Here is an 8,792-nt window from a genome sequence, read left to right as displayed (position 1 = left end):
TCCTTTTGCTTAAGCAATATGTTATTTATTATTCTTTTAAAATCATTCAAAATTATCTTGATTTCCATTGTTCCTTTTGCCATTTCAAGAGCAATTATTATGTTTAGTATATAAGATTCATAAAGTAACACATGGCTCTAGGTGGTTTGTAATCTTAGAACAAAATATAGTTCAGTTGGGAGCCCAGAGGATAAAAAGAAGGTAAACTTTTACATTTCAAAGTAGTTACTCTCTGACCTGCCCTAGGTGCCATATTGATGTAAATTAAGAGATTAGCAAGAAGTCCGGTTTCCTATACCAAATTTCCTTTACTTCAGGGATCAGGTTTCTAGTTTAGGGGATAAGACTCTTCCTAAGGTCTGGTTTTGAAAGCAATAATACTTATATGAAAGGGGTACAAAATTTATACCTAGTAAAATTCAATAGCCCAATGCTATTCTGGCCAAATTTTTTGGAGTGTATATTAGCTATCAGGTATTCAAAGTGACTAGGGGAATTCCTTTAGGCAAAGCAATCTTTTCTGAAACAAACTACTATGTTGTTCAATGACAAGGAAAGAAGAAACTGTTTTTTGATGCTGAGTATTTCAGGTAAAGATAAATTTCATCATAAATTAAATCAAAATTTAATTTATGCCAGTGTGAAAAGTTTTACTATATACACAGCAAAAGGGAGTATATATATACACACATATATACATATATACACACATATAGTTATATAGATATATCAATTAAATGTTTGTAGTAATGGAAGCAGAATGTCAGTTTTATTAATAGAATGTCTCATTCAATTATTCACACTTAGAAGACTCAGTAGACCTATTGGTGGGAAATCTCTCAGAAATCTTCCCACCATCTACACTTGAGCAAACGAACTTCTCAGTGGGCCTGCTGGTAATATTTCCTCAGAAATTTTTGATAAGCTACCAATGCTTATGGTATAAACATCCTAGTGGGTCTTCTGACTGACTTCATTAGAAGATTAATATTCCTATTATGTTAATGCTGCGACATGTTATTTATCCATGAAGCTATGCATTCTTCTTTCAAACCTAATGAAATTATGCATGAGTGAAGTACTTTTAGCATAGCATTCAATTTCTTGAGGTTTTTTTTTTGTCACTCAATTCATAATACAGACCAGGCAAAGGGCCTGGGTTGAGGTGTATATGGGGTGCATTTACTGTACCTCCTCTTTTTATACAGTCAGTGTAAAGAACACAGCCTGTGGTAAGAATTGGGAGGCCTTGGGCCTGGAGAGATAGCACAGCAGTGTTTGCCTTGCATGCAGCCGATCCAGGACCTAAGGTGGTTGGTTCGAATCCTGGTGTCCCATATGGTCCCCTGTGCCTGCCAGGAGCTATTTCTGAGCAGATAGCCAGGAGTAAGCCCTGAGCGCCGCCGGGTGTGGCCCAAAAACCAAAAAAAAAAAAAAAAAACCAAAAAAAAAAAGAAAGAAAGAAAAAGAATTGGGAGGCCTTATCTTTTCTTTTCTTTTGATTTTTAATATACATATATACATGTGTATATATACATACATATATGTATATATAAAATCCTTTTTTTGTCATGTTATCCAAACACTGCCATGGACTCTGAGGTTTGCTTATGGTAGATACTCTGTAAATCTTAAGTCCGATCTTTTGTATTTAAGTTTATGGTCTTGCTACCATCAGTATTCTAGCTCTAACTGTGGTATTCATCACTATGACTAGGATGTGCTTTGGTGTGCTTTTCTATGGATCTTTTTTTAGCTGGTATTTTTCAGTCAACAAAATATGCATGCATGCACTCATTAGCTCTGGAAACTTTTCTTCAATGATGAACTTAACTGGGAATTTTTTTTTCTGAGCCTTTAGGACTCCAATGATTCTAATATTGTTTCTATTGCATTTATCTTGGCATTCTATTTTCATCTATTCACATTTGTATAGGATCTTTTTCATTATCTGATAATTTTAAGGCTCATTTCCCACCTCTTCTGTTGTATAAATTTATTATCTAGTTCATCTTCCTGCTCACATTTATGTCCTTAGTCACTATTACTCTGCTATTGAGACCTTTCAGTGAGTTTTTATTTCACCTTCACACTTTCTCAGTTTGAAGTTTTCTCATTTCTACTTTCATATCTTGTTGAGTCTTAGTTGTGATTTGTTCAATTGTTTTTTATCTTTGAGTTTTCTTAAACATTCATTTTTCTTCTATATATTCCTTAATTGAGATGTTATTTAAATGGTTGGTATTTGTGAACTCTTCAGCTCTACCATCTTTATTCTTTAAGCATGGTGGAGGTCTGTGCTCTTTTCCTATTGTCACCTTTCAGTGTTGGGTATTTTTACATGTTGTGCTGTGGTTTCTTAACTAGCGGAATTACACAGCTGCAGAGCAGAGTGGAGCTGCTGCACTACTCTTTTTGAGCTGGTCTCTGCTGGTCTCTCCTTTTGTCATGGAGGCATAGCATTTCTCAGCAATGGTAGGGAGCCATCTGTGGACACAGGCTGCTCACTAAGAATAAGGGTCTGCTCTAACAGCTCTCTGATTTACTCTCACCCTTTGTGGAAGCATGGTAACACTAAGCAATGGCAGTAATCTATGTCTGTGAGCTGCAATAATTTTTGAAACATACTATTTCCTTTTAATCCATGCGTGGAATATCTACTGTAATCTCCTCCCTGTGCAAAAACCAAGTAAAAGAAAAACAATCTCTTCATTGTCTTCAAATCTTGTTTGCATCTTAGTAGAATTTAAAGCATAAATCTTTTTTTTTTGTTTTGTTTTTTTTTTTTGTTTTTGTTTTTGTTTTTGTTTTTGGGCCACACCCATTTGACGCTCAGGGGTTACTCCTGGCTATGCACTCAGAAGTCGCTCCTGGCTTGGGGGACCATATGGGACGCCGGGGGATCGAACCGCGGTCCGTCCTAGGCTAGCGCAGGCAAGGCAGGCACCTTACCTCCAGCGCCACCGCCCGGCCCCTAAAGCATAAATCTTTCATGATCACTTGATGCCATTTGCTCAATTTGTGTAATATTAGAGCATTTTGTGTAAAATGCCTAGTTTTTCTCACCACACTCTATTTTTTAATACGAAAATGTCAGAAGCAGTCTCTGTAAAATAAACACATTTGAGAAGACACTACAGGATAAAATGTGATCTTATTCTCCTGTAGTTAATACCACTTCAATTGATATTAGTGTTTGTGGAAAACAAGCAAATTTTAGGCAAAGAATACAGTTCACATAAATAAAATATTAAGTGTTATGTAAGTTGACAGCAGCACTGACATAAATTAATGAATCTGTTAGCTAAATAATAATATTTTTCCAAATATATAATTTATTTAGATATATATTTATGCATACTTGATTTGTATGTCATTATAAATTCAAATACATTGACATTATTTTCAAAGGTAATTAAAAAAAGATAAATATAAAGTAATTATATTCAACTACATCCTTTTCAGCATTGTATTAGACTATACAATGCCAGAGTTTAAATATTTTAATTTTCTATCTCTGGAGGAAAGAGATGAGGATACAGTATTGACAGTGTTCACATTGCTTGTGTGTGTGTTTGGGCCACATTCAGTGGTACTCAAGGTTTATTCCTAGTTAATTTTTCATTCAAGGATCACTCCTGACAGGGCTCAGGATACCTTATGAGATGCTATACATGGGTCTGCTATGTGCAAGGCAAGCACTCTATACTCTGTATTCAAGTGTTGGTCTTCAAATTATATTTAAAACTAAACTTTTTTTGATTTAAGAAATTAACTAATTAAATTATTTATCACTTTGAAGTAATTATATCCAATATGTTTTACAATAAAATCTAGTTTTTTCTTTATATTTTTACTTGTTTTTGGTTAGCATAATAGTAATATTTAATTGTTTTGCCTGTTATTTTTGTTCAGACAGTAATTTGTGATGAAGAAGAGAAAAGTTATCATGTTTGTTCAGTAAAATGGATGTCAATGAAGATAAACTGAAACCAGAAAATGTCATGAATGAGGTAAGAGAAATGATTGTGGCCTCTGGTACCTCAGCAGGAATGTCTAGCTTAATCAATTTCTTGCTACACTTAGAGCTTATCTATGGACTCAAATCTCATTCTGGCTTACTGGGTCAACCTCACCTAATTAGATGGTAATCAATAATTCAGTTCACATTATTTAGATAAAATACCTATCATCATCTGATTAAATTTTATCTCTGTTCTTTCTCATAGGCAAACAAGAAAATGGCTTTGTTACTCTAAAATGCTGAAAGAGTGCTTTCCAGTTTATGACTTGTCTTGAACCATAATATTTCTTTAGAAAGAGTGCTTTATATAAAGTAAATTGACCTATATGTCAACCAGATGGTCTCTGCTACAAAAAATTGGTTAAATAGTAATTTACCTAACATTGAATAATTTGGGAGTGGAGGGATATGATTCAAGACAACGCTTGACACATCTGACTCCTCAGACCTGACAACATGCCCCTGTAAATCTCTGAAAATTGTTATTGTCTTCCCAATAATATGTGTATAATATACAAAGATATGTGTATATAAGATACCACATATATAACTTTCTTAGTGTATTCTTCTTTTTTTTTTTTTTTTTGGTTTTGTGGTACCCAAGGCTTCTCTAGTATCAGCGGTAAGGGTTCAAAACTGGCAGGGCTCAGAAGACTGTATTTATTGCAGGGTAGTTATCATATCTAGTTTCTCCAGCATTTTTGTCTATTTAAAAGTCAATTTTATATTATTAGTATATGCTACCTACAGCCACTAAGGCACAACACACAGATATACATATCAATTATTAATATATTTTTCTACAAAAGGGCACAGTACTACATTTACAAGTATTAAAACTGGTATTTAGTCAGAATTTGTTATGTATGTAAATGCCATGGATGATATAGAGAGAACTTAAACATGCAAAATGGGTAGAATTAAAACATTTAAAAAGAAGAAATCCTATTTAGTACTTTATTGTTACCTAAATGATAAGTTTAAAAGTTGGATAATCTTGTTTCAAATGATACAATCAATATTTCAAGCCCTCAGTCATTCATGTATATATTATACATTATGTATTATTATATAGATTTAAAATTATAATACTATCCCACTTTATTTTATGGTTTATAGTTCTTAATTTATATGAATCACAAACTGGGATATGTGGGAAGCAGACTTCGGTATGGAAATGATCATTCAGGCGTTCAAATAGAGAGGGCTGCTTCCTATAGTAGGGAAGTAGGTCTAAGGAAAGGAAAATGATGCTATTTTGTGAAAATTCCTACCATTTTTTGGGAGAAATAATGAAATTAGACTAATCTTTAAAAAATGTACCAATGAACAGACAATTGGCCCCATTTTTTGATAAACATTGAAAGACAGATATGTTGGCAAAATTAATCTTTCAGTTAAGGTGGGCTGCCTTGGTCAGATACTTGCCCTTGACTAGGGCAGCTCTGCAATCACTTTGATAAGGTGGAAGGTAAAGGGTTTTAAAATAACACTCAAGAGAGTGTCTAATTTCCTTGAACAGAAATCCAGGAAGCATGTAATGAACTATTTAGCAATTCTTTCAAAATTATAAATAATGACTTTTAGAATTTCATGTAATAGAATTCAATCCAGAAATTATGTTTATAGCAATGCTCACCTTATTTGTAACAAAAATGATATATTTATTTCTCCTACTGTATAGTTATCACAGTCCAACAATTTTAATTAAATATCCCATTTTATTTTTATGTAAATTACTTATAATAAATGAGCCAGGTCTCTTCTGTTCAATAGGGCACTTGAAAATTCCATTAAATTTGAGGAACAGCATTTTCCTGCTTTATTGTATTTACCTGTTACCTGTTTGTTGAATTCCTAGCAGCAACAGATTTATATTTACTCAAGGTACAACAAAATCCTAATGCTATAAAATGAAGCTACATTTAAACTAGCATTTACCTACTCAAATTTTGCAGTTTTAAGCATAGGATCAGAAATTCTATTGAGATTTTTTTTCAACCAAATGCCCTGATTATAAAAGGTTGAATCACACATTCAAATAGGAAGCATTTCTCAAGAAAAGAAATTGTGTGGATATAGCAACAATTAAATGCCAAAGGCTGTTATCTTTCTTCACTGTGCATATCTAAAAGGAGCTGTGATGCTAATTAGATTGATTAGCTACCTAGTTTGTTTTGTTTCAGAAGTGAGTTTGTCCTAACTGGAGGGAATTAATGGATATTAATGATGAGGCATAAACATTTTTAAGTCTAAGGCAGATTGAGGTACATTGATGCTACAGAACTTAAAATGGATTTTTTTTTTTTTTGCCTTTTCAGAGCATCCATCAAGAAGAAACTGTTTTAGAAAATCAATGTGATGATGTCAAGATGATAGGATTAAATTGACTGTGACAAGGTTTAGTCAGTGTTTTTGGCTGTTTTCATTATTGATTATACAACATTGATTTCTTTAATTGTGCAGAGCTTTGATTTGCTTATAAAATTTGCTAAAGTAGTGCTCGCTGATTGACATTGGCAGAATTTCTTTTTATTTAAATCTCCTTACAGGTCTTATTTCTACTTATTTGGGGAGAACATTAAAAACAAAACCTCAGTTTTCTCCACAAGTTTGCATTCGTCCTAGAACAGAAATCTCACTTGTCTCCTTTTTGCAATTTCCACTCTGAAGAATCTCGTGTTCTCTCTTTCACACATTCTTATCCTCTTTCTCTTTTCTCACATTTTTCTAAGCAAGTTTTGTTCAGTAAAATCTTTCTTGCTACAGGAGAAAGAAAAGTAAAAACTTGAATTTATCTTCTCCATCTTAAATTCTACATTTAATTCTCAGTTTTAATTTTAATTTCTCTATTTTATTGTTTTGAAACAAACACTATTCTATAATTAAGCATATTACTTTCTAAGAAAATAATGCACAACATAATATCTAATTGTCTTCTAAACAGTATTTAAAATGATTGTAAAATGAAAATATATATATATATATATATATATATATATATATATATATATATATATATACTTGACCCAAAATATTAATTGTGGTATTTTGTACTAAAATGTTCATATATGTGAAATAGTCAAAAACAACAAAACGTTAACATGGTTCATGTCCAAAAATAAACTATTCCATTAAATATATATATGCTTTGCATAATTAATTATTATGTGTGTGCATCTATGGTTACTAAAAACAACAACAAAATAAATAAAAAATGTTCCAGAACTTCTTAAAAGAATGTTTTTATCAGGGAATAATAGATTCCTACCAGCTGCATATATATAATACAATTAGTAATTTTAAGTTGACCTCAATGCTCATTTGACATTCCTTTCTACAAAATTCTGGGCCCTTAAGATTTATGCTAAATTCATGGTATCTATGTTCCATAAATTAAAAAAAATAAAGCCTAGAGTTCTGTACAAGTATTTAAAACATGGCATATTATATATTTATCCCAATTTGTAAATTATTGCTCATAAAATTTATTTCAAAATTTTATTGCTTATTGATAGTACTCTGGACCATCCAAAGCTTTAATGGAGGTCTACAAGTACATAAATTTTAAGCTTATAAATAAAACATCATCTGCGGGTAATATCAGCTATGGAGAAACTGACAAAAGGAAGAATGTAATGGTATGGCAAACTTTACTATTGTTTCATTTAAATTGTCAGTCACATTAATTTGAGCAATTTCATATTGAAAGTCAGCAGCTATCATTATTGAGATAAGCTTAGATCTTCTAATTTAACATATTTTAATACTAAAGTTTTCAACTAAAACATGTACATTTGTTTGTTGGTTTGGGAGCCACACCCATTGATGCATAGTAGTTACTCCTGGCTAGGCACTCAGAAATCGCTCCTGGCTAGCAGGATCATATGGGATGCTGAGAATCAAACCCAGGTCTGTCTTGGGCAAATGCCTTTCCATTATGCTATTGCTCCTGGCCCAAAACATTTACATTTTTAAAGTCATAATGCAAATCCATTATATTGAAATATAGTAAACATAGCTTTTCTATTAGAAACAAAAATGTGATTTCCCTTTGCAAAGGCTTAAAATTAAACCTACAATAAATTAAAAAATGCGTCTACATTATAAAATAATGAGTAAACATATAATTTTATTTGTCATAGTGTTTTTGGATGATAAAAATGGACATTATCAAAAGTCTTAATATATGTGAAAAATTAGAGTCTAATATTTTTTCCACTTAGTACTTGTATAGTGTACTCTTTTGAAACAATGGATAATCTTCTAGTCCACTCTTTCTATATTAATAGTAAGCTAATTTTTAAAACAGTACTTTTATTTATTTCTAAAAATAAAATGAAAATTTTTTGTTTGCATTTTTTTGTGTGTGTAATTTTTTTTTCGTTTTATTTTGGGGACTACACCCAGCAGCACTCAGGGGTTACTCCTGGCTCTGCACTAAGAAGTCTCTCCTGGCAGGCTCGGGGAACCATATGGGATACCGGAGAATCAAACCACCATCTTCACTGGGTCTGCCCATGCAAGGCAAACACCCTACCGTGTGCTATCTCTCTGGCCCCCAAATGAGGTTTTTTGTATAAATTAGTTTCAAATAAAATGTAGGAATTTTATTTCCTCTATTATTGATGGCTTTCTTTCATTCTAAATACTGTATAAGGAAAAATGCAACAATTAAAATAACAACAGTTTTGAGGCTAGAAAAATAATAAATGGGATTTTATTATTATGATTATTATGATTTTTAATTAAATATTAAAAATCAGGA

General features: G+C 32.1%; 1 non-coding gene across 1 annotated transcript; it reads right to left on the bottom strand.

The window, feature by feature from the left end:
* Positions 1-1,116: 1,116 nt before the first annotated feature.
* On the bottom strand, positions 1,117-1,249 carry LOC126014698 (small nucleolar RNA SNORA51). The gene has a single exon (XR_007497699.1). It is a non-coding gene; the product is annotated as a small nucleolar RNA SNORA51 (small nucleolar RNA).
* Between the last annotated feature and the right edge of the window lie 7,543 nt (positions 1,250-8,792).

The sequence above is a fragment of the Suncus etruscus genome, chromosome 7 (genome assembly GCF_024139225.1).
Source record: "Suncus etruscus isolate mSunEtr1 chromosome 7, mSunEtr1.pri.cur, whole genome shotgun sequence".
NCBI lineage: Eukaryota > Metazoa > Chordata > Mammalia > Eulipotyphla > Soricidae > Suncus > Suncus etruscus.
Note: the sequence above shows the minus strand (reverse complement) of the source record. Positions and strands in the feature narration are given on the sequence as shown.